The sequence below is a fragment of the Phyllobates terribilis genome, unplaced genomic scaffold, assembly GCF_046119375.1.
Source record: "Phyllobates terribilis strain yellow unplaced genomic scaffold, ASM4611937v1 Scaffold_4__5_contigs__length_816908805, whole genome shotgun sequence".
Taxonomy (NCBI): Eukaryota; Metazoa; Chordata; class Amphibia; order Anura; family Dendrobatidae; genus Phyllobates; species Phyllobates terribilis.
The window spans coordinates 665,850,905-665,876,819 of NW_027362764.1; the positions used below are offsets into that span (position 1 = coordinate 665,850,905).

At 43.5% G+C, this 25,915-nt stretch overlaps 2 protein-coding genes across 6 annotated transcripts in view; both read right to left on the bottom strand.

The window, feature by feature from the left end:
* Positions 1 to 25,915, bottom strand: part of LOC141265862 (uncharacterized) — a 1,005,842-nt gene that overhangs the window by 464,077 nt on the left and 515,850 nt on the right. The gene's annotated exons all lie outside the window — the stretch shown is intronic.
* PAG1 (phosphoprotein membrane anchor with glycosphingolipid microdomains 1) overlaps positions 1 to 25,915 on the bottom strand; it is a 203,434-nt gene that overhangs the window by 64,518 nt on the left and 113,001 nt on the right. For 4 of the 5 annotated variants that reach the window (XM_073679492.1, XM_073679496.1, XM_073679490.1 and 1 more), the window contains one exon: positions 16,648 to 16,748. The gene's annotated coding sequence lies outside the window, so the exon portion shown is untranslated. Of the gene's footprint in view, positions 1 to 16,647; positions 16,749 to 24,881; positions 25,211 to 25,915 lie in introns of those variants that run through there. The other variant, XM_073679495.1, reaches the window with a different exon arrangement.

Sequence of the window (25,915 nt, forward strand, 5' to 3'; positions counted from 1 at the left end):
ATATGTACGAGGATCGCCTAGCAGTGCTCGGACTGGCCGTCGGCTCTCCTGACCAGAGCAAGAGCATAGAAATACATGATGTCACGCTCAAGTCAGGAGAGCTGCCGGCCAGCCCGAGGATTGTGATGCGAATCTCATCTGTGTTATACGGCCGTCTGACTTCACCCTAAACCTGTAAATTTTAGCAGACTGGCTCACTATTGTGTATGGGTGGGCTCTGAATTTCCTCTAAAATCCGATGTGGGGGAAAAAGCACGATTGAAGTATTTTGCCCTCAGGGGACAGAAGCTGCCACCGGAGGTGTTCGGACCATACGCAGGCTCGACTGAACACGGACGGGTGGGTAGGGCAGAATAGCTTTTGGCCAAAGAGGAAATTGGATGAGAGCTATCCAACGTGTGGATCCAGCTGCAAGGCCCTTATTCACACTGGATCCCAAGCCTACAATTATATTCTCGACTGAGTGACCCGGTGTTCTCTATGAGAGAGCCGCCATCAGACTCCTCCACATCAGCTTATTGCCTGGAGAACAAATGGATCAGCCATTAAAACTCAACAGGTTGGATCCTTCTCTCCTCATCATGATTGTCAGCCAGATGCAGTGTAGGATCCATTCATTTGAATGGGGACAGAAATGTCCCAAAAGGTCTCCCCTTTGACTGCAATCTGTTTTTTTTTAGCTGGATCAAATAACAGTCTGTCCACTTGGATCCATTGGTTTTGGGAAATGGACGTAGTCAGTGATCTGGTTTCCAAGCACTGCACATGCCCAGAACACCGGAGGTTTTCAGAGATACAATACTAACACCGGATCCATTACAAACAGAACATTGAGGGGATGCAAAACAGAGGCCATACGCCGTAAGCATGGATTTGTGCTCAGTTTATAATGACTGGGTACAAATAGATGACAGCAGGATATATGATGAAGTCCAATATGTATGGGGGACATTAGTCAAAAGGTAGATGTTAATCTGTAACCAAGAGATAAAATTCAAAGCCGATGAAGATGCATTGTGAGCAGAAAGCAGAAGAGGCTCGTGTCATATACAAAACTAATGAAATAACCCTTCCAGATAAGATAAGGCACAAGGGCTGATTGATAGACAATGTATGTATAATAAGCAGCTGTGGTCACAAACAAGACGAGAAATGCAAAGAAGAACAAGATGCTGCTGAGGAGGAGGAGGAGGAGGAGGAGGAGGAGGAGGAGGAGGCTGCATCGATCTGTCCATAGCCCAGATAAAATATTACCATATGATAATGAGCGGGAGAAGTGTGAGGGCTGCGCCATTCATCATGTCCTGACAATCAATGTCTGTACAGGAGATTTATGGGGTATGGACAGGTCACTGATGCAGGTCAGGCATGGCGAGGAGCCGCACATTACTGACCGCCTGTATATTACCCAGACAGGTATTGTATAAAGCGGCTGGCACACGGCCAGGCTGTGACCCTCGGCTCTATCAGCTTTATCGGAGCCGGATTCATTTTCTATGTAAGTGGCCATCTCTATCCAGAGGGAACATCTTCGCTCTAAGATTACACTGTGTTCCAAATTATTATGCAAATAATATTTTCTCAGATTTTCCCAAATTACCTATATGAATTGCAGTCATTGTAATTTTCCAGTCAAATAACTATTAGAGTACAATTGAAAGGTTTTTGTACAAAGTGCCTATGATAACAGTATATTTTTAAAAAAATAAAACACTCAACCTGCACTCAAAATGCATGTTCCAAATTATTATGCACAGCAGAGTTTTCAACCTTTTCATTTTAATAAAGAACCAAAAGATGGTCATTTTTTAAATTATAAGCATTAGCAGGTTATTACAAACTGAAATCAAACAGTTTTCAACTCAAAACTTTATTCTAGGTGATGTTACATTTGCACATAGGACCCCTTGTTCGAAAGGAGCATCTGAACTCTCTCATTCATTGAATTTGTCAGGTTTTGGATGGTTTCTGCTTCAATTGTTTTGCATGAGGACAGAATACCCTCCCAGAGCTGTTGCTTAGATGTGAACTGCCTCCCGCCATCATAGACACTCCTTTTGATGATGCTCCAGAGGTTCTCAATGGGTTGAGGTCAGGGGAGCATGGGGGTCACACCATAAGTTTATCCCCTTTTATGCCCATATCAGTCAGAGATGCAGATGTGTTATGTGCAGCATGAGACGGGGCATTATCATGCATGAAAATGATCTTGCTGCGGAATGCACGGTTCTTCTTCTTGAACCATGGAAGGAAGTGCTGTTTGAGAAACTCAACATACATTATGGAGTTCATCTTTACCCCTTCAGGGATCCTAAAAGGGCCGACAATCTCTCTCCCCATGATTCCAGCCCAAAACATTACTCCACCTCATCCTTGTTGGCGCCGTAGCCGTGTTTGCATGGGGTGTCCATCAACCAGCCATCCTCCACTCCATCCATCTGGACCATCGAGATCATTTCTTGCATGATAATGCCCCATCTCATGCTGCACATAACACATCTGCATCTCTGACTGATATGGGCATAAAAGGGGATAAACTTATGGTGTGGCACCCATGCTCCCCTGACCTCAACCCCATTGAGAACCTCTGGAGCATCATCAAAAGGAGTGTCTATGATGGCGGGAGGCAGTTCACATCTAAGCAACAGCTCTGGGAGGGTATTCTGTCCTCATGCAAAACAATTGAAGCAGAAACCATCCAAAACCTGACAAATTCAATGAATGAGAGAGTTCAGAAGCTCCTTTCGAACAAGGGGTCCTATGTGCAAATGTAACATCACCTAGAATAAAGTTTTGAGTTGAAAACTGTTTGATTTCAGTTTCTAACAACCTGCTAATGCTTATAATTTCAAAAATGACCATTTTTTTATTCTTTATTAAAATAAAAAGGTTGAAAACTCTGCTGTGCATAATAATTTGGAACATGCATTTTGAGTGCAGTTTGAGTTTTTTATTTTTTAAAAAATATACAGTTATCATAGGCAGTTTGTACAAAAACCTTTCAATTGTACTCTAATAGTTATTTGACTGGAAAATTACAATGACTGCAATTCATATAGGTAATTTGGGAAAATCTGAGAAAATATTATTTGCATAATAATTTGGAACACAGTGTAAAGGGGTTTCATAAAACGATTATACATCTGTACATTGATCCCATGTACTAAAAATGATCCCTTGCCAAGAAATCTTGGTGCACTTTTGCAGCGGGGTGTAGGATTATTGTTAGGCCGTGTTCACACATTCAGTATTTGGTCAGTATTTTACCTCAGTATTTGTAAGCCAAAACCAGGAGTGGAACAATCAGAGGAAAAGTATAAGGCTGTGTGCCCACGATGCGTTTTTTAAGCATTTCCGCAGCAGCAAAAACGCTAGGTAGAAGGTCTGCCATGTTCCCCAATGATAATCCGCATGTGCTGTGCACATGCTGCGGAAATTTCCGCTGCGGTTTATCATTGCGGAAAAAAACGCAGCACTACCAATTATTTTGCGGAAGCGCGGCGTTTTTGAAGCCATTGACTTGCATTGGAACACATGGATTACGCATCACTGCATCTGTACATGCGGAATCCAAGCGTTTCAATGTGTGGATCGTACCCGGGTTTGGAGAACAGGACACTCTCCTCCGGACCCGGGTACCATAGAACCTGTAAAAAAAAAGAATAAAATAAAAAATATTATATTTACCTTCTGATGGTCCCCGGTCTCCTTGTCTTCGCTTGCCGGCAGATCGCGGTGGACTGAAGGACCTGCGTTGACGTCATGGTCATGTGACGGCAGGTCCTTCAGTGTAGTGCACCGCGAGCTGCCGGCAAGCCAGGACAGAGCGAAGCAAGACTGCGGGGGCCATCGGAAGGTAAGTATAGATTTATTGTTTATCATTCTTTCGGTCACACTATATAAATCCATTCCGGTTGCATGGATTTATATAGTGTGACCAAGTTGTCAAGCACTTTTCCAAGTGATGCTAAAATCGCTTGGAAAGCGCTTTTCAACCCGCATGCGGAAATGCAAGTGAAGAACGCTTCACATCCGCATGTCCCTGGCAGGAAAAACGCATGTACAATCCGCATAATTTATGCTGTACAGTAACTAGAAGTCTATTTGGGGGCAAATATATTCCAAAAGAATGTCTTTTTAGCATATATTGGACAAGTTTCTGTGAGCTATGTCTGTGTTTTTGACTAAACAGATAAGTTTATGTTTCCATGCAATAATAGTTGGCCAAAAAACTTTTAGAACCCAGGACCCCAGCGCTGCAAGGCTGCAGTGCTAACCACTGAGCCACCGTACAGTGCTAACCACTGAGCCACCGTACAGTGCTAACCACTGAGCCACCGTACAGTGCTAACCACTGAGCCACCGTACAGTGCTAACCACTGAGCCACCGTACAGTGCTAACCACTGAGCCACCGTACAGTGCTAACCACTGAGCCACCGTGCTGGTTCTTGCAAGGAGCCTGGACTATACAATGCTTCACGCCACTAAAGGAGGAGGTCTGGGTTTAGCCCAATAGAAGATGAAGCAGCAACTCCCTACAGGGACGTCTAGCACAGAGCAAATATTAAGAAAAGGGCACTCTCTTTTTTTTTACTAGCCCCAATTATTACTACATATAGAGATGTAATATAAGCATTAAGCTGTGACCTTATTCTAAAAAAATGGAACTGGATGTCAAATGCAAATATCATAGATAAAAATATAGCCTGTGTGAGCCCAAGGGATTATAACAATGACTAATTATTCTATGGTGCAAGCAAATGTAACAGCAGAATTATGTATTCTGGGTCAGTGTGCTTCCACACTAGAGAGTCACTCCGCTGTCTATGGCTGCCCTTTTTATTTAGAGAGTAACATTTATTCAAATATTTTTCAATAATATAGTCCAGCATCAAAAGTTATGAAACTTTCCAAACCATTTTATTGGCATATTTGTGTTCATTCCTGTAAAAAGTTGCAAGTAAGTGGCTTCCAATCCCCTACTTTTCCCCAGTCATTTAAAGAACAGATGATGGCAGTGATGGCTCAGCACCTATAGGGATTAGCTGCCGCTGGAGATTGTTCTGCTAAAGCACCACAGTCAGAGGAGGAGACAGAAGCTGCCCCCTCACTGCCATCATCTGTACTCCAAATGAGTACGTTCCAATATCAATACAGATGAAGGTTGTCAAATAGACTGGGGAAAATCAGGGGTTCAGAAGTCACCTACATTATTTTTGTTTTTACAGGAATGAAGACAAATACCCTAATAAAAGTGATTTGTAATGTTTCAGAACTTTCCATGCTGGACAAAATTATAATTTTTTTTTTTAAAAAAATTGAAACTTTAGTGGCCAGCCAAAAGATTGATGTTTTACCAAATTTCTCTTATTAGCAAAAAAAATAATGCTCAGAACATCCCCTAATGGCAGGCTACAGGACCCGACTTTCTAGCAATCTTCCAGCACTGATTGGCTGCAGGTATTGCATGACATGGCTCGTGTGACATCGTTATGTCATGGATCTATACGGTAACCTTTCTCCTTGTGGAGAGTGAAAAGCCAGGCCTGGCATGTCAGAGTGAGACTTATAAGCCATGCATGCTCCTCTGTGAAATTAAACATGCAAACTGACTCTTCAGAGAGGAAGAGGGCTAGAACTCTAGTGCCACCTACAGGAAGTAGCAATCCTAAAAGTCAATAGTGAACCTTTAATGAGCCTTGCCACATGATATAGAGTAAAAGCCAAACCTGAATCTCAATTTGCAGACAGTGTTTCGGGGTAGTGCCCCTCATAAGTGCCAAGCATGACATATGATTTGGCTAGGGCAGAGGCTTAAGACTGGGATACCCCTTAGCCTCTCACCTAGCCAAATCAGATCTCATACTTTGTACTGATGAGGAGCAATACCCCGAAACACCAGGTCTGCAAATTGAGATTTATCCTAGGACATATGGCAAGGCTCATTCTTGACTTTTAGGATCACTACTTCCAATAGGTGGCGCTAGAGTTCAAATCCTCTTCCTCTCCAAAGAGGCAATTTGCATATTGTTATGCCATGCAATTCCTGCAGCCAATCACCGCATGCGACAATGTCATGTGAGCCCCCTTAGAACCAGTGCCAACATTGCTGGAATTGCGATGGTACTGGAGGGGAATGTAGGTGTTATTATTTTACTGGGCAGAAACATAGGGATTCCGAGTAGTGGACAACCCCTTTAAATAAAAAGGGCAGCCACCGACTTATGATTGATGCCCACATTTAGTAATGGCATGCTAAAGGACACGACTTTCTAGCAAACATCAAGGTCTGAACTTCCAGGTTGTTTAATCCCGGCATACAGAGGGAGGTCCCACAAACCTCCTCGCTGTGAAAGAAAGATCTCGTGCTTTTAACTAAACTAGGTGAAAATATAACAGATCGGCAGAATATTATCATCTGTGTTCTCTGCAGGAATTCAACAAATTCAGAATTTTCTTCAGAAAAGTTTAGAAAATCCTGCAGCCAAAGCTAGAGGGAAGCATTCTCTCCAGTTCAGCTGTACTATTCTTTTTTATGTTTATTGCGCCTTTAAAACAGCAATGGTTTTTTTTTTCATCGTACAAGGAGGAAAGATTTTAAGAGAAAAAGTTGTCGGTTGGGAGCTTCCGGCATTAACTGAGAATACATAATGAGAAAAATAATGATCATTAATAAATAAATCATCTTATACATAAATGATGAACTGGTAACGGCCATACTGCACATTAATACACATCTGATAAACGGCTGCCGACACTTACAGCAGAGACTTACAGAGAGGAACTAGACAGGTTGGCTAATGGATATTAGACATAGAACTTTATTATCCATTGTGAGCGATCAGATCACAGCTCTCAGGGTAAAGGAAATCAAAGCAGTGATTTTCCATCATTTCTTCCGGTTCCTATATTAATAACCAAGCCGATAAATCAGAGAGAAATCAATGTAATTACCCAAGACATCTCTGAGAAGTCTTCAGGATGGATCTGTGAACAGCTGCAAGGACTGAAGCCAGGACAGGCCGTCAGCGCTGCCGGTACCGGTTATACTGGTGCCGCCAGCCAAAAAAAACGGTGTTCACAGAGCAAGTGGTTTACGCTCAAGGCTACACCGCTGCTATGGGGTCACTGTCATTTCAGCCAATGACAGCTGATCAGTGATAGTCCAGAATAGACAGCCAAGAAATATTTCAAGAAAGGGACTGCGGCCAAGTGTTTTTCCCAGCGAGATCCCCTCAGAGAGCCAAATATAAGCCATATACTGTCTATGGTCAGCGTTCAGCTTTCTATGGAGGATGGCCTATCAAAATCCAAGTAACATACCTGCAAAGTAAAAATTTCTGAGAATCAAAATTGTTGGATGACTATAGATTGAGAAACGGCCGTGAATGCCAGACTTCTGGGAAGAAGGAAGTCATGTAATTACTGTTCATACTTCACAGTAGATGCAATCTTCAGGCTCTCTGTCGTGAAGCAAAGGAAACTAAAGCCCCTGATGGTAACTTGGCATGCCCGAGACAATTCTAAAAGGGGTATTCCCATCTCCAAGATCTTATCCCAATATTTTGTAGGTGTAATAATAATAATATTAGCAAATACCTCCAATTAGAAATTTAGTATAGTTCTTCTGATTCGCTATGTTGCTTACCTCCTGTAGGGCATTGCAGTAGCTTAGGTATCCATAGTTACGACCACTCATATAGTGACAGTTAGTTGTTAGTAGTCGGAACTAAGTACTGCAATGCCCTGCACATGGGAAGACGCTTTTTATGTCTGCAGCACATCGACGCTTAGACTAAGTGCGGCGTGCTGCCAAGAAAAGGTAATTTTACGTATGCATGAAAGATGAGATCAATGACAAACCTGCATTTTACTGCTTGATCCCTGGCACGGTTTACACTGAGCGACCATTATGAAGGAACATTTGTGCGAACGATAGATTGTCAGGTGTGACCAGCGCCTAACCTGACTGAAGAGAGCATGTGTATACTTCTATGCAGTTGGGTAACGTAACTAAGAAACTGATAAGAACACCCCGCCACCCCACCAGAGGATAATGTTTTGGGTCTTTAATTATCACTGGGCAATTTTTTTTCTTTACAAATTGTAACAAACTCTAATTTTTCAGTTACAAAACTTTATCAAAGCTGGAATTTCCTAAGGAATAAAGCGGTTTTCTCCATAAAGGACAATATAAGGCGCCGCCGGTGTTATCACAACTTCATCACTTCAGAAGCCTCACAAAGCGTGGAACGTATAATACAGTGCAGAACGACATCATCGGTCATAAAATCCGGGGAATTTGTGAGTTCCGGCAGCATAACTGCATCTAGATATAATGCAGTAAATCACATTTATTGTCTGACAGTTCTAACACAAGGACTGGAATACATTTACATGAATTCAGGAGAAAATTTCAACTACAGCAGAAAATGAAAAAAAAAAAAAAATTGAAATAATATTTCCACTGTAAGTTGGGCTGCCACGCTGCGGAAGTCGCGATTGTATGTGTAGCACCCTGAGGATTCGGCTGCTACAGGGGTATTGCACCTCAACCCAGAGGTGTGATATTCCACTCCCGGGTAAGGATGGAGTGTGGATCTGAGCTCGGTAGGCTGCATGCACTACACACATCCCATTTCCGAGGAGCAGACCGACGGTACTCCCACTTAGAAATGTGCAGGTACGACCGAGTCTGTTCCTGGCTGGAGTGGGAGGGGGGTGGTACATCCCAAGTAGTGTAGGGGCAGATAGGGGGAGCAGCCTGGGTAAAGTTAGGAGCTCATTGGGTGCTGGTCACCTGAGCTCACACATAGAGGGTGTATATAAGGTGGGCACCAACTAAGAACAGGGTCAGATGCAGAGAACAAGTCAGGAGCAGAGGAGAAGGAAAGACCCAGAGTGAGAGAGGAGAAGAGAGAGACCCAGAGGCACAGAAGAACAGGACTCTAAGATCCCAAATTAAAACCCCGGGTGAAGAGTCGGCATCAGGGTACCGGAACCCAAGCTGGTGGGGGTAAAAACATTCCCCAGCCAGAGACCGGAGACCGTGGGCAGCGTTTGCCACGGTCACCCACCACATCCACCCCGAAGGCACACCACATGAAGGGTCAGGGAACCCAAGGCCAAGGGTGTCCCAACAGAAGGCCCGAGGGAGCTGGACCTAGGTGGATCACTGGTGGGGACGGCCAGTGAACGGGACAGAAGGAGAGCTCAGGGCCACGCTCCGGACTTGTTTGGGGGTTGGCTGGATCCAGGACCTGGTGGACGCAGCACGGCTCGGGTGGTCACTCGGAGCTGGAGTGACCAGTACAACATCTGCAGTAAGTAAACACCCTTAACTGCACAACCCGACTCTGTCTTCACTGCCGTCTGCACTGCACCACCACAACCCCCATCCTCTGCACCTGTTCCCCCTGAGGCTATACCCCACCCGTTGGGGGTTATACCATCTCAAGCTGCACCTGCACCACCAGCCTCAGCGGACCCTGCTGCAGCGGCGGCCACAGTGACCGCATCACAACGGGTGGCGTAGTCGACACAAAAGAACTCTTAATAACATCTGTAGGACTGCCACATAACACTGAGCTTGACGCCCTGGGCACGGGGCCGGGTCACAGCCGCTCGGAGACTACAACCCCCCCCATCTGATCCGGTGCCGGGTATTCCCCTCAAAAAGGAATATGTCCCAGGGGGCGCGTCAGTATGCAGCTGAAACCACGCCCACATGAAGTGACCAATAACAGCAGATATTACCAGAGAAATCGTGCTGTCATTGGTCCCAGCATGCGGGCGTGTTCTCAGAAGCATGCGGGCGTGCTCTCAGAAGCATGCGGGCGTGCTCTCAGAAGCATGCGGGCGTGCTCTCAGAAGCATGCGGGCGTGCTCTCAGAAGCATGCGGGCGTGCTCTCAGAAGCATGCGGGCGTGCTCTCAGAAGCATGCGGGCGTGCTCTCAGAAGCATGCGGGCGTGCTCTCAGAAGCATGCGGGCGTGCTCTCAGAAGCATGCGGGCGTGCTCTCAGAAGCATGCGGGCGTGCTCTCAGAAGCATGCGGGCGTGTTCTCAGAAGCATGCGGGCGTGCTCTCAGAAGCATGCGGGCGTTTTCTCAGAAGCATGCGGGCGTGTTCTCAGAAGCATGCGGGCGTGCTCTCAGAAGCATGCGGGTGTGTTCTCAGAAGCATGCGGGCGTGTTCTCAGAAGCATGCGGGCGTGTTCTCAGAAGCATGCAGCTGCCGAATCGTGGAGGGGTCAATGAAAAGCATAAAAACACATCCTTTTATTAGGTCTTGTGGACACCCATGTCCAGAATTAGGAGATTTACCACCTATCTTTAAAATTTGTCATCAATACTATATGGCCATGTTCACACGTTCAGTATTTGGTCAGTGTCAGGGATTCACACGATCCCGATTACTCAGAGATCACCGACTGTGATCTCTTGAGTGAACAGCTCTCTGCTGCCCCCTATCGTCTGGACAATTGCACGATTGGCCGATGATCAATATAGGAGGCTGCAGGCTGTTCTCACTAAGTAGTTATTGGCAAGCTAGCCGTGAGCGTACGGCATACACACCACCCTCCAACACATGGAATATGTGTATATGCCCTCGTACTATCACTGATAGCCTCACGATAGCCCAATTAATATTATTTGCTGCCACCACCGATCAGATTTGAAATACATGCCTGATCGGACGTCTGCTTTCTGGTAGCGTATGGCTTCGGGCGAAGAAAAATTACAGGACATAAGGAACAGACTATTAAATTTTATATTTAATCCAAAAGGGAGGCAGTATTTATGAAAAATATACAAAAGGTATTACAAAGAGAGACAATGCTATACATATGCAGTTACACAAAAATAAATGGGGATTAAAGAAGAACTTACTATACAGATTGCAGAGACGATACAGTTTAGCTGGAGGGAAACACTCCAATGCCCGTTCAGTAAACGTGACCCCTGCTTACACATAAATATGTAACTTCCAACATGAGTGTGGACCCATCTTCAGCTGGGTCTTTTATGCCGAAAGGAGGACCTGCCCAAACACCCCCTGTGAGGACATCACGTGGACGAAGCTCCACCCTTCATGGTTTTATTAAAATATCTAACTTCTGCGATAATTTATTGCTGGTTGATCGCAGAAGCTCGCAAGTGACGCCATATTTTTTTTTTACGAATTTACCTTTCTTTAGAGACTAGACGTGACTGCGGTGGGTTATCTGTGTACTTTTGCATTATGGCTCACCGGAGGGGCATATAGCCACAGAAAAATATGCATATTGTTCCTTAGCTGACCCTGCCGCTAAAAGTGTGTGTCCCATTATTATCGGAAGTATAGAACTTCCGATATTCCATACTTTGTGTCGGTGCCGGCGAGACTGCAGATTTCTGTTGAGCAAATGGGGATGCCCTGGGGGTGAGAGAGAATTCTTTTGAAGCTAGGAACTGCATCCTCCTCACCTAGGTGTATATTTATCATTTGAATGGACTATTGAGCTTGCCACCTCTCCTGTGTGTGCTGCGATTTGCATGGAGAGCTTTTTGTACTCTGACAGACGGTTGATAAGGGAGGGGGGAAGAGGGGCTTGGGGAGACAGATTCTTAATATTTTCTATGACAGTCAGTATTTGACATCAGTATTTGTAAACCATAATCAGTTGAAGTGAAACAGTCAGAGGAAAAGTATAATAGAAACACATCACCACTTCTATATTTTTTACCCGCTCCTGATTTTGGTTTACAAATACGGAGGTAAAAATACTGCACGTGTGAACGTGGCCTTATGTTAGTTATGCCCTTTCAATAACAATTCTTGTAAGGCTGAATTCACATGTCCATGTTGGAAACGGGCTGCACAAGGACACAACATGTGTCCTGTCCACTCCCATGTTCACAACTATGTTACTGTTCACTCACATCACTGACCACACACACACGAACCCAAAGTATTTGCTTTTTGATGGCCCGCAAAATAAAAGGGATGTGTGAAACTGCCATATGATGTAATGTGTCCATGTGCCATTAAAAAAACAACTAGCACTCGTTTATGAAAAATGGATGTGTGGATGGGGCCTAATACGGTTTGTGATGCAGGTCTTGATTTTTCTGTTGGATTCATATGGACTCAAACAGGAGAAAAAATGCTGTTGGGCGATAATAAAATCAGAAGCGTACAGATAAAGTAGGGTCTGGTACAACTAGAAAAGCGAAGTTTGTTCCAGTAAAAAAAATGGCTTTAGGAGGTTAAAAAAAAGTAAATATAGCACTAATAAGTATATTCGAGGATGAAACTCCTGGTGATGGCTGGATGTCCCCGGCACAAGCCGCCTCTACTTTTCCCATAAAACTCCCTGTATGTATGAGTTTCCTGGTCTTGATTGAAGTTAGACAATGCCGAGGCCATCTAGCTGAAGGTGAATCTGGATAATGTAGAGGACGTTGCTTACTCTACTAAACACTCTGACCCAGATTCATAAATGTGTAAATGTACGCCTCCAGCAAAAGCAGAACTGTATGCAATAGTCTGCCAACCCAACCGACTACTAACAAAGTGCTGGATTTACTGCTCGCCTCAATGGTTGGCCAATTTCAAGACCTTTGCATCCTTCTGATTTATGTTTTGTGTCTTGTCACATACTATGGTGCAATGAACAATGATCTGCATATTCCGCCGATATCAGCCCTGTGTCCACCTTCCCATTGGCTTTATGCCTATTAATTATTGTGTGTGCCTTTGACTAGGGTGTCCCAGTGGTAACATACTAGGAAATATTTTTTGTGCAATTCTCTAAATTTTTAAAGATATACAAACAGTGACATAACTAGAACACATAGGACCCCAAAGCAAAATTAGATGAGCCCCAACACCAGAGGAAAGGACACAGCAGCAAATTAGCAATATCTAAACATATGGATAATAACGTTATATATCCGGCATAGTGCAAGCCACCAAGAAAATACTCTGGCCACCATAACAGATTATATGATAATAGTTAAAGGAACAGAACAGACAAAAGACATCTAGAAGCCTTAGGAGTCAACTAGGAAACTTAAGGTATGCGCATACGTCTTTTTCAGGCGGGCATACACCAAAACCAACTTAAGAAGCTCTCCTCCCACCAAAGTTTTTATCCTCTTACTATATTGCAGTCATCATATTATATAGCTCTGTGTACTTACAATTGCTCATTTTACCTTTCTACCCAGCTAATTCTTATCTTTTCTCTGCTCTATGTAGAAACAGGAAGACTCTTTTCCCTTCAGAAATCATTCCTCTCTGCAATTCCTCCCCCTGCCATTGACTTTTTCAATGATTTGATATTGCAGTGCGTATGTTCAGGCTTTTGGAATTTCTGTTAGTTTTTAAAGCTGCAAAGAGGCTGACAGGAGTGACCTGACCATTCGTCATATGGCTTCCGCTTGGGAGCTGCTCACTATAGTTTACTTAATATAAAAAAAAAAAGAATCGAACTTAGAAAAGCCACCACAAAAAATGACGCAAAAAACACCAAAAAGACGCTTCAGAAAAGACACCGCCAACGTTTTCCTGAAGTGTCTACTGCCTAAAAAACTCGATAGCTATGCCGACGTCTAAGACTTCGTATAAGGTTAAGTGCACACTGAGCGTTTTTGATGTGTTTTCGCTGTTTTTTTCAGCGCGGAAATGCACCAAAAACGGTAGGTAATCCGTCTGCCAGCTAATGCAATGACAATCCTGATGTGCTGTGCACATGATGCGGAAATTTCCACTCAGGATTGTCATTGCGTTAAAATACGCAGCATGTCCATTTTTTGTAGCGTTTCTGCAGCGCAAAAACACTCACTCAAAGAATGGTACCTGGGCCGGGGAAGAAGACTACTTCTTCCATCATCCGACAGCCGCTCCAGCTGGTAACAGCGAGAGTGTTGCGGCTGAGGGTAGCAGTAGCCTCCTCAGCCGTGCCGGCGTTGTGCGCAGTAAAAAAAAAAAAATCTGTTTAAAATAAAAGAAAACACCTTTTATCCTCACCTGTCCGGCGTCCCCCGATGTCCCCCGGAGAACGGCGGTACACTGACGGGAGCACGCTCGCTCCCAGCAGTTCACATTGCTGCTGCTGGCTGAGGTCACGCGAGTTCATCAGCTGAAGGTCAGCTGATGAGCTCCAAGACCTCAGCTTCCGGCAGCGGTGCAGTGTAGGAATATTCTCACGAATGTTACCACGCAGTACTGATGCAGTATGAGGTCACCGGGGCTGATCAGCTGATGAACTCACCTGACCTCAGCCTGCAGCAGAGCAATGTACACTGACAGGAATGATTACACTCCTGTCAGTGTACAGTGTTTTCTTCTACAGCAATCACATCAGTGATTGATATGACTACTGTAGAAGTGACTCGGATTGCCGAGGGACAATCTGGATTACATCATGACGGCGGACAGGTGAGGGATATGGTTGTTGTTTTTTCAGGAAACAAGGGCGTCAGGGATTGAGAGAACAATAAAAAAATTATTAAAAACATGTGTAATTTTATTTCAATAAAATACTTTATTCTGACTGTCTTTATTGAAAAACAGTAGATACCCTTTACTACAGGGTAAGTAATGGGGGCGTCTTATAGACGCTTCTCCATTACTAACCTGGGCTTCATGTCAGCCGCCAATACAAGGCTGACCTGAACCCCAACTCGATTACCCCACTCGCCACCGCTACACGGCAGTGGGAAGAGCGGAGGCTAAGCGCCAGATTTGGCGCATCGTATGGATGCGCCATTTCTGGGACTGCTGAGGGGTGATAATATTAGCCGCGGAGGGGGCTATTATCCATGGCCCCTTACCTGGCTATTAATATCAGCCCGTGGCTGTCTGTTTAGCCTTTTCTGGTTACATTTTATAGGGGGACCCTATGTCAATTTTTTTTCTGGGATTCCCAAGTAATCTAGCCAGTAAAGGCTAAGCAAACAGCTGTGAGCTGTTATTAATAGCCAGGGAACATTTTTGGCTAATGGCCTCTTCCCCGGCTACTAATATCAGACCCCAGCGGTCAGCTTTCCCTCTTCTGGTTATAAAAATGACGCCTTTTTAAAAAAAAATAAAAAAATTTAGGCTATGTGCCCATGATCCAGAAGTAGCAGCGCTTTGGATGCAGCATATTTTTGCTGTGTTCAAAACACTGAGTTCTATTGAACGCAGGTAAATCCACATGTGTTCACTGAACCAAGCGTATTTACCACATTCAATACATTCTAGTGGTCAAATTTCTGTTGGAGATTAGCGACTCCGCAAGAGAATTTGACATGCTGCGGTCCTGAAAGACGTGCGGCATGTCAGTGTCTGTGGGTGATCCGCAGCCTCAGATGCAAGCATAATGGATATGGGACATCTAGAAATCCCATCCGCTATGCCATAACATCTGGACGCTGGGGGTTTGACACTGCATAAACACGCAGCTTCAAACCTGCAGCGGCTTCTGATCGTGGCTACGTACCCAAACTCACCCGCAGCATGTCAATTTCTGTAGCGGACATGCTAGTCTCCGCTGCAGATTTTGACCGATTGAAATGTCATTATATGCGGTGGATCCGCATGTATTGACAACAAAAGTGTGGCATTAGAACACAGCGTTTTGGATGCAGCAAAAATACGCTGTGTCCAAAGCGCAGCTTGTTGCTGTTCGTGAGGACGTAGCGGCTAATGAAACAGCTGTGAGCAGCTATTAATAGTCAGGGAACATGTTTGCCTAATGGCACCTTCCTAGGCTAAAAATAGCAGCTCTCAGCAGCCTCAGAAATGACTTGAATGGAAATGCTAATGAGATTGGATGTATGGGATTAACTGACACCTAGCCCTTTTGTTTAGTGATGACAAGGTGTCAATCAGACCCTTCCATTACTAAAAGCAAATTAAAGGAAAAAGTTAAATAAACACACACACAGTAAAACACTTTATTTGAAATACAACAGACACATTCTTTAATCATTTAAATTAACCAATATACTCAGCCCCGGTATGACGGTAATCCAAGGGGTTGAAGCAATGTCCTACGCTTCTTTTTTTCAAATATTGTTATTTAGCTCAAAAAATTATTCATTGATGTCCAAAAACACATCCAAAAAAACACATTAAAAAACGCCTCAAAAATGCATAAAAAAGCGTCAAAATCGCTGCAAAAGGCACGTTTTTCCTGCCAAGAGATGCAGAAACGCTGCAGAAATTGCTGCGTTCAAATCCTGAATGTGTGCACATAGCCTAAACCCACCCTTAGAATAAGATGCTGACTTATAGTATGCCGACATAGAAGAAAAAACAGACTTAGAAGAAGACACCGCCACTTCGAAGGGAATTAGAAGACAACTTCAAGACTTAAATTTTGTTCACAATAGCTTCCCTTATCATAGAAGCTGAATTCAATACGATGTCTTTGGGTAACTGATCCAGATAGATCCTAATGACTCACATTGGGTTCATCTGCCATCTTAGCCGGCCCCTATGCTTTTCTATGAAGCATCGAGTAATGGACTTGAATAATTTATATATTTCACAAGAAAACAAGTCCATTAACCAAACCTGCATATATTACTAGCCTATACTAGACAAGGCAACACTGACAAACAGATTATCTCTAAACTGTATTTGGGACATTGTAGCAACCTTGAGACTCACCTGGGAGTGTCCAGTATCATTTCTGTCTCGGCAGGTCACATCTTCCTCTGACCCAGACACTGCCAGTCCCCACATTTATTTTCTTGAAACCTTGCACTGATCTGAAATGAAAAAAATAGGATCTAAATTGTTATAATGTCCCAAGTGTGGTAAAATACAAGACAATCACAGGATTAGGAATTTCTCAGCGAGTAAAGTTAGAAGAACCCCACAATACCAGATTAATGTCTTCTTCTGGTTGCCAGGATATAAGTAGACAATGATACCAGTGATACTTTAATACTAATATATTATAATATATCGGATCTTTTCAATGAATGATCATCTGATTTGCTTGTTTATAAGAAATCAGTTTAGCAAGAACTTTAGCAGCATGCCATATCCTCTTCCTAATGCAGACCATGAATGGAAGGGTTACTAGTGTAAACTAAAGCAAAGCATCAGTCCCTCTAAAGCCAAATTCACAAATCCGTGAAACATAGGTAGTGCTCAGATTGCATCATCTGACCTGACCGATGGTTCACCAGACCTGAGCTAACTTCTTCATACAGGTCTTGTAAGGGATCACTCACTCGCAGCAGTTGAGGTGGGTATAGGCACGAGGTAGCTATTGAAGACCATAAGCTTCCAGCATAAAGAAAATGAACAGCCCTTTCTCTGGCATAAAGGTAGAAATAAACGAAATAGTCCATATAGCAGTACGGCCTCAGTTGTTTAAATAGTTTTCTTAGTCTCAGATCAAGACTGACCAGCACATACAAGTCTTTTCACCTCTCCACACACACACATACCCCCTGTGGAGCAGCTCAGCTACCATTTTATTTCAGCTGTAACTCCTGGATTGGAGGATGGGAACGACCAGTCCCACACAGCTCTTCCAGTCATTCCTAAAACCTGGACCCAAAATCCAGGCCCATTAAAAACCCTTTCAGCACCATCAGTGCTGGAGCCTTGTTGCCTGTTTTACACCACTGACGCAAGCCATCGCGGCGATACATATCTCCCATCCAGGATCTTAATAGCAGCTTCCTTACAGTCTATAAGTTAATTAGCTCTGGGTATTACTTTCCAGGTATGGTTTATTTTTCATGGAAGGACGGGTTTTTTTTTTTTTACAATACTATGCAATTATGAATTCAGAATAAATGTAAGTGACAGAAATGTGGACATCCAGCAGTTTCACCAGAAAACAATATTAATTAGGGAGATTGAATGCCTAATTTTAAAATATATATCTATTTCATATTTCTATTTTTTATAAAAGTCAGAAAAGTTATTTTATTAGGGTTCAAAACTATGCGCTGTACTGTACATTCACCAAACGTCATCTACACTGTATTTAAGACTCATTTATGAAAAATACTTACTTTTAAAAAAACTAAGAACTTGGTGTTGTGCAAAGGTTTAGCCACATCAATGTATAGATATAAAAGCAAAAACACTGTATTGAGTCACCAGAAATACAAAAAAATTGACCATATATACACACAACACTCAGGAAATTGGATAGTTTGGACATCGCTTCAATGTACCGTAATTAATATTAATTGGTAGCCTAATTTATTATGCTGATATCAGCGTCTTTTTTACTAGAGTTTAGCAGGTTTATATTATCTAAAAATAACAGGCCTCACCTACAAAATGTAGAGCGGACCAAACATGGAGTATTTTCCCAAAGCAACCAATGAAATGCCATTTTGACTTTTTATCTTACATAAGAAAAATGGCTTCTTGAGTCTGACTTTTTGCTATGGATGACACATCAAGATTAATACAAAAAAAATAAAAATCAGTGCATGAAAAGAATCTTAAGACGAGTAAGGACTCATACAGACGTCCATAGATCTCAGTCTGGTGACGGATTGCAATAGACTGATTGGCTGCGGGTCTCCCAACCTGAGCGTGACAGCCTAATGTCAGATGGCACCAAGTGGCTATTGGCTCTAGTTTGGCGCCATATATGAGACAACTATCAGGTGACATCTGTTGGGATGCGGAGTGGTTCAAATGATTAATTAAAGAGTTAAATTAATGGTTTTTTTTTCCTGGCTCATGAATTCCCTTTAGGCCAGGTTCACATGAGCATCGTAGAAGTCGGATGCTATCCGTATGGAATCTTTTAATTTTTTGCGCGCCCATAGCCTTGAATGCGCGATTCTCGTCCCATTGATAGAGGAATCAAGTGAATTTTGCAAATTTATTTTATTTTACATTTTCTATTTAATTTTTACCCATAGACTCGGATCATGGAGAAAAAAAAATCTTGTCTTCACTGCACCATTAAATAACAATGGTCCAAGTGCGGTCCGTTTCTTACTAAAAATACAGTCATGTGTGACGCCCAGCTGCGCTTGGTATCACAGATCCTAGAAGGGTGTATTGATGGATTCCTCCACAAAAGGCCCCCATAACCATTCACACATCTCCACCTTCCACCTCAGACCACCAGAGGGAGCCCCTTAGGGATAGATAAATAGGGAAGGTGGAGCCAGGCAGCAGTTAGTCTAGACTGGAGTCGACAGAGAGCAAAACTGTTGAGTTTCTGCAGAGTGAGACACAGAAAGAGGTCAGTCTGCAGTGGAGCACAGTCCAGACTCAGTTGTAGCTCAGAGCAGTGAGCTTTAGGTGTGCCGGCGCCATAAGAACGGTGAAGCGCGGCAAGCTGCCGTTAGTGTGAGTAGCCTAGTGAGGGCCCGAGTAGGCCGAAGGCGAGTGGAGAGTTAGTACATAGGGGGCAGAGGAGCTTAACTAGCTCACCCCGAAGAAGTTACTGGACACCGGGTCCGAAGCTTACCGGGATCTCCACGACCCAGTAAGATATAACCGGAATCCCTGGAGAACTACAAGTCCCAGGATCGCTAAAGTGCTGATACGTATCAGAGCCAGGAGACACATAGGCCCGGGCAAGCTGAGGAGCGTGTACTCCAAGAAAAGGCCCTACCACAAGGTCAGCCAGCGCAGAACAGAGACAAAGTTAGGCCTAGCTCCAGGCAGGTCAGAAACTTACTACGCAGAAGCAAGAAACAGGAAGCCCAAAACCCGCTCATTGGGGAGGATCCTGATATGCACCCTTCAACCTACAGTGCTCCGGGACGTGCCTGAATTTCCATCAGTAAAAGGTACTGAAGTGACTATCGTGTCTGTCCCTGTTCTTGCTCTGACCCGGCTGGGTCTCTCCGTCCTGCTTTCCCCGTCCGTACGCTGCCCTGAGGCCTAGCTCCACCTGTAGGGAGCTATACCATCCAGCTGCCTTATCACCGGCCTCAGTGGACTGACGTTTCACCAGAAACCACAAGTGGCATCACAAACTTTTATAAACTTCACAAATCACCAACCCTTTTAAAGGAGCGACCCCAGGGTACGGGCCCGGGAGCCGACCACCGCGACATCCCCAAGGTAAAGGCTCGGGTACCGAGTTATCCCCATCCCCCTGGGCTAGTCACATGGAGTCATGGTAAAGAGCCCTTAATGGGGGAGAGAATTCAGCAAGTGTCAATGACCTCAATAAAGTCATTTTAAGGCCACACTCAGACACGTATGAGAAAAATGAGCAGATTATTTTGATCGGACTCTGGTCCAAGCGTGGTCACTTTGTCTTATACAGTACGTGTAGAAATAATAATGAAAAAAAAAAAAAAGCTTCTCCACCTCTGTGAAAACCTTGACCGATGTCATCTGAGTGTGGTCCCATATTTTCAAGGACCCATTGACTTGCATTGGCGATCTTGATCTGACCCTCGGACCAAAATCAGCCAAGTCTCTGCGATCACAGACACGTGGATGGGCTCATAGACTATCACAGATACGAGTGCTATCCGTGAAAAACACTAGTGAAACCCTAGTGAAAGATTCCCTCAGGGTTGGTTGGACTCATCTACCAACTTATCAGACGACTCTCTTGTGCACTTCAAAGGCAGAGATCAACCCCATTTTGAGCCACTTTTTGGACCCAATCACTTGTTACTAGGTTTTATTTTTTTTTAAATGCCAAAAGTTTCATCCTTACGGCTGTTTGTACAATTTAATTTCTAGCCCATTTTTACTTCACTTACAATTCTTCTGATGTCGGATAATTAACCTTCCTAAGCAATTTTCTCGGTAATTGGTCAGGCGGTAAAACGCTGTAAAATTTCCATAGCAACTCGCTCTTCTGCCGGAAGATAGAACAACTCTTTTAGCAAAACTTTATTCCACAATATACAGATGTGACCTTGATAGACTATCTTTAGCTTAGCGAGATGTGAGCAACAGCGCTACCATATACCTCATAAAGTGCGGACTGCGGAATATTCACAGCATTGTTCTGAGGCTCCACCGCAACATCTCAAGTCACTGAAGATTCACACCAAGGCCTCATTCACATGCTGTATTTTTGCATCGGTATTTGTAAGCCAAAATCAGTAGTGTCTCCAAAACACAGAACAGGTGTCAATCATTCAATTATGTAGAAAGGAAAAAGTGGAAAAATCCACACTGCTGTAGATGACAGTAAACCCAGGTCCATATTAGGATAATAAGCGGTTCCTTATTTTGTCTATGCATTTCGAAGTGCCATATTCTTCTTCAGGACAAAAAAACATATGACAAATGACAATTACAGCTACTGGTGAGATTTTTTTTAAAAAAATGTGGCGCCAAAAGAAGGACACATGATGTGTCAAAGTTCATCTTGGGCATTTTGACATCATTCAATTATAGTTTTTTTCTGCATGTTCCACTTCTGGCTACAGCATACAAACACTGATGCAAAAATACTGACGAATGAATGAGGCCTGGATTCAATATCTTCCTGGGAGAGAAAAAGTAGTGGGAGTGTACTGTGATTGATGGCTGACAATCAAGAAGTGTCTAGGAACTTAGAAGCCACACACACTTCACATCATATTACATAACTGTAGGCCATTGATTACCACAACCAATCCAGCTCTTTAATATGCACATTCGGCAAACTATTACTGACTACATAGATTTTCTTTTGTTTTCCCTAGAAAATGCTTAATCTCTCATGTTAAAAGTGAATAGCAGTGAAAAATATTTATCAACTATGTACTGAATAGGTAATACATACCAGATCAGCAGAGGGTCCAGACTCAGAATGGGGTACCTTGATACCCTAAAGCCACAAGACCACAGCTAAGAATGTAGCAAGGAATGTGAGGCCCCCCCCATTCTGCCGATTGGTGGGAGTACCTCCTTGGTATCCTCCAGTAGGCAAGTGATCAATGTTTCCCTCTGAAATAGCCTTTAAATAGGTGCTGACAGTGCCCTACAAGTCAGAGAAGGTCAACCATGGAAAGACAAAAGGAGGGCTGTAGACCCCATACAGCTAAACGTTGTGAAATGTGGACTCCTATTACAGCAGAGATTTCAGCTCCTAAGCAGCAGTTGTTATTGCCTGGGATCCTATACAAGAAAACAGTGACCAGCTTATCATTTTGGACTTAACCAACAAATAAGAATTATCCAACATGGATAAACATCCAAAGGAAAAGGAGAGTGGTTTTCCACAGAAGCACATTATCAACAGACTATGAACTCTCTCTTTGGCACAGATTTATTTTTTGTTGCTTCTAAGACAAAAAAGAAATCAAAAACATTAAAAATTTTCAACCAGTTTTCTGGTGTAGTGTCTGTGTAACTCCTTTACAAGGCTAGCTGTCCTGTTGAATCATACATAGAACTGACAGTACATCACTGATAGGTGTGACAGTTTTGCTTTCTAATTTGCCTCTTTAGTTTATTAAATACATTTTGCAAAGTTTAGAAGTTATCCCCGTATTCATGAATAAGGGATAACTTCCCGATTGCTGGGGGTCTGAAAACTGGGACTCCACCGATCACCAGAACCAGGGCTCTAAAAAGCACCATATGAATGGAGTGAAGGTCAAACAATACCACCTCCGCTTCATTCATTCTTGATGGGGCTGCCGGATATAGCATAGCGTACAGCTAATCTTTGGCACTTTGATGAAGAATGAATGGAGTGGAGGTGTGCATGATCAACCACCATTCACACGGGGCTCTTCAGACCCCAGGTTCTTACAATTGGTGAAGGTCCCAGTGGCCAAGGCAACAGCAATTGAAAACTTATTCCCAACCTTGGGATAGGGGATAACTTTGAATCTTAGTACAACCAATTTAAGGTTTCAATACACTGAGACAGATATTATCCTAATGTGCATATAGCTAATGACTATATTTCACATGGACACTTTGGCCAAACATGCATGTTATGAATGGTGAGAAAGGAGTAGGCTATTGTCAGAAACCATTAATGGTGGCTTTTCTCCCATGAGAACAAAGGGGAGTTGAAATTTGAAAAGCCCCATACAAGTTAGATTTTAGCTTAATCCAGTAAAAATTTACAAATTCATGTGATTTTCAAATATGTAGGTCTTTAGAGATAGCAGTAAAGAAAGGAAGATCATACATGGTCGAGAGAGGAAAATAAAAGTATCCATGTTTTCAGTGAAGGCAAATCATGCAGGCTGTAGATGGGAAGGAAACTGTCATGCAAGGTGAGGGAAATACTAAGTGCAACACGAATGGAAGAGGAGGAGGAAGCCCAAACACTAGGGAAAGGAGGAGTGGAGACCCCTAGGCAGATCTAATATCACCCTGCTTACCCTATCGTACCTATATAGGTTCCACACCTATTGCCGAGCAGGAACCTAAGCCCTGAATGTCCCTAGAGCTTGGCCCTAGATAGGGAGGGGACAGGGTGAGCACTAGTCAGGCCCCACTACAAACTAAAGACAACAAGGTAGACAAACAAAGGGGATACACTTAGCTTGAACAGACACCAGAGAGATAACGCAAACTGTCCTCCAAGAGCACCAGAGAACAAACTAGCCGACTGCTAGTGCTCCCATCCTGCACAGAGGTACATAGAACTATCACTGGTGACTCTTTGGAGAAATTGAGACTTTAACTACCCAGCAAGGGTGTATCAATCAGCAGCAGAAGATGGAGGTCGCTGCTGGTTCCTAAAGGAAAAAGGATATAACTATGCTACAGAGATGAGGAAATCAAGAAGGCGTCGGCAATGTCAAGCGCAGTGACCTTCTACAGCTGGCTCCAGAGCAATGTCTGACATACCCGTGACAAACACACTCAAGTAGATTTTGCAGGAGATTAAGAGGATCACATGCTCCTCCGCATCAGTGTGTGTCAGCACAAGAGAGAAGACACCCCTCATGGGCTGTAGGAGAAATCAGTACAGGAAACAGCAGTACTGATACAGGAGAGCTACCTGGAGACACAGACCTCACATTCACTATGTATTACCAGAACGTAGACATCCATAAAACAAACAAAAAGGCTAAAACTAGAAGAAGGATGCAAACTACAAATCAGGGGATCTAAAAATCAATGAAGATGGCAGGCTGGATTTTTGTGCAACCCAGTTGCACCAACATATGAGAATTTTTTTTTTTTTTTTTTTTTTTTTTTTTTTAACATGTTCATGTTTATTTCTTGAAGAACAGAATGTGACGTATAAATTAAAGCCACACATAAGTGCCCACCTCTCCTCTGATAACGGCATATGACAGGGTTCGGTTCTTGAGATTGGGTCCTAGCTGTGGATATGCCATAAATGGAATAATCCTTTAAGTCTTTAGTACAGGACATAATGGATGGTTAGTGACACGCCCAGGCAATCACACAACACCCAGAGCTCTACCAGTAGATTCAGGAAGATAGAGAAATCTCAATGTGACATTTCTTCTTTTGAAGGCAAATATGTAAAACAGCTGGAGACAGTTGTGAACATCTGTTCAAGGAGGAGTGTCTGCAGAACAATGAACGCTTGTGTCCCGGTGTCTGAATGAACTAGCTTCCCATGTTGCAGAATAGACATTGTTATCGCATTTACGACTATTAAGAACAAAATTGCAAATGTGTGGAAAAAGGAACTGACTTCCAAGTCCGCATCTGTGCCGCCTGCCAAGCCATTCCCGTCTATGGCCAAGCTTAGTAAAACACACTTCCCTCTATATTCATGGCTCAATGGTGTTAAGAGTATTAATATGCTACGTATGTATTAACATATGCTGCTCCCACTCAGTCAACAAGGCACCAAGACAACAGTCCTTTAAAGGGAACCTGTCACGTCCTAGCTACTGTCTACACTGCCCCAATAGTGTTGGAAATGATGCAATGTGCATCACTAACAAGATTATTTCATTAAAATCGGTAGTAGTATAATGATTTTATAACATACTTTGTCCTACCTGCTCTTATACCGTCATAGGGGTGTGATCCTCACATTCAGTCACTGCTGGCGTCGCCCGTGTATTTGAATATTGCTCCCGGCAAGCGCTATTATTGTGGGGCGCAGGCGCACTTGTATATGTCCGGCCGCCTGCGCAGTGAGGCTGTGTGATTACAAGATGCAGCTGGCATACTGTGTTGTAGGCGCTGATTGGCATATACATATATCCTAGACCGGTATCATTCCTCTGATCTTCACGCTCTGTCCCCCACCAGTCACCTGACATATACAATGCCCCAAAACCGCTGCAGCCAGTCAGTTCCTGCTGATTGGCGACAGCTTTCACAGTTTTGTCCAAGTGAAAGCACAGTGTACTGATTTTTCTATTTTATGCTGCACCCTGGGGCTTGTAATAAGGTGTTATCCAGCAGTGGCCAACCTCTTAATTAGAATTGTGTGTCATAAAATGTTTTCATTCTTTGGAACTGCACATTTTGTGATGTGTTATTCGGTTTCTAGCTTCCTGCTGTGAACACTTCTGATTAATACTTGGCAAAAGCTCTGTGCTCATCACTTTGAAAATAAAAAAAATAGAGAACAGAAAAAAAAATATCCAACAAAATACATATAAATGGTAAAAAAAAAAAAAGAATGCTGATAGACCTGTCCAACAATTTACATTGAGGAGATTAATGAGGCTGCAAGCAAGTGGCTGATGCAACCAAGCACAATCAGAAATGCGAGTAAGGCCTCCTTCACGTGTCTCCAGTACATGTGGTGCCAGGTTTCACACGTACCGGAGACACTGACACACGTAGACCCATTCAAATCTATGTGTCTGCACACATGTCAGTGTGTTTCCATGGACTGTGTGTCCGTTTTTTACCGGCAGCACGGTCCTCAATACGTCCCGCACACATGAACACTGATGACACATGCATGACATCCTTTTGTCATCAGTGTGACACATACCGGCATCTGGGAAAAGCAGTACGATTAGCGCTGTTCCCAGGAGCCGGGTGCCGAATGTAGCTCTGATCATTGTCGCCTGGT